This window comes from Mirounga angustirostris, unplaced genomic scaffold, assembly GCF_029215605.1.
Source record: "Mirounga angustirostris isolate CCGP_5_RB_7025 unplaced genomic scaffold, mMirAng1.0.hap1 SCAF_1, whole genome shotgun sequence".
Taxonomy (NCBI): domain Eukaryota; kingdom Metazoa; phylum Chordata; class Mammalia; order Carnivora; family Phocidae; genus Mirounga; species Mirounga angustirostris.
Window position 1 is genome coordinate 160,890,899 of NW_026991709.1, and position 887 is coordinate 160,891,785.

An 887-nucleotide genomic window follows, 5' to 3' on the forward strand; every position below is an offset into this window, starting at 1 on the left:
ACCAAAATGTTAAGTTAAAATCTATACAATCATAGAACTTAATGAGAACAAAAACGAGCAGAACAATGTTCTGCTAGAAGCCTGGCTGATATGCTGCACTGGCCTGCATCGCAAAATAACAAAACACAGACAGAAAACACTGTGTGTAGGTAGCTGGTGCAAATCACTGTGATTCTGAGTCATGGCTTCCATCTTGCTCTCTCACTTGCTCTCACAGAAGCCACCTGCCATGTTATGAGCTGCCCTAAGCAGGGGCCTATGTGACCAGGAACTGAGGGAGGACTCTGGCAGATAGGCAGTGAGGAACTGAGGCCCTCAGCCCAACCACCCACAAGGAACTGAATTTTGCCCCCAAACTACCTGAGTGATTTTGGAAGGCCTGTCAAGCTTTGAGATGATCACAACCCTGACTGACACCTCGATCACAGCCTCATGAGACTCTGAGCCATGGACCCAGGTAAGCTGTGCCCAGACCCCTGACCAACAGAAACTGTGAAATAATAAATGTTTGTTTCAAGCTGCTAAGTTTTAAAGTAATTTTTTATATGGCAATAGATAATACACCAGGGACAAACGAGGTATTACTACACCCTGGCCTGAAATGTCTTACAGTTGCCTTGGGCTAGTTACTTAACCTGTGAGGGCTGCAGTTCCTTATCTTCAAGATGGGAAGAGCCTTCCCAGCCTCACAAATTAACTGTGGTATCTGTATGAAGGATCTGCTCATTGACAAAAACAACTGGCTTGCTAGGAATTCAACAGAAAATTTTAAGACTCAAACCAGCTTACCAGTATCTTCAAGGAGGAATTTTAGGGAATTTTTCATATTTCTATTTCCTTATATCAAAAATATTTGTAATTAGTAAAAACAAAGGACACACTCAACA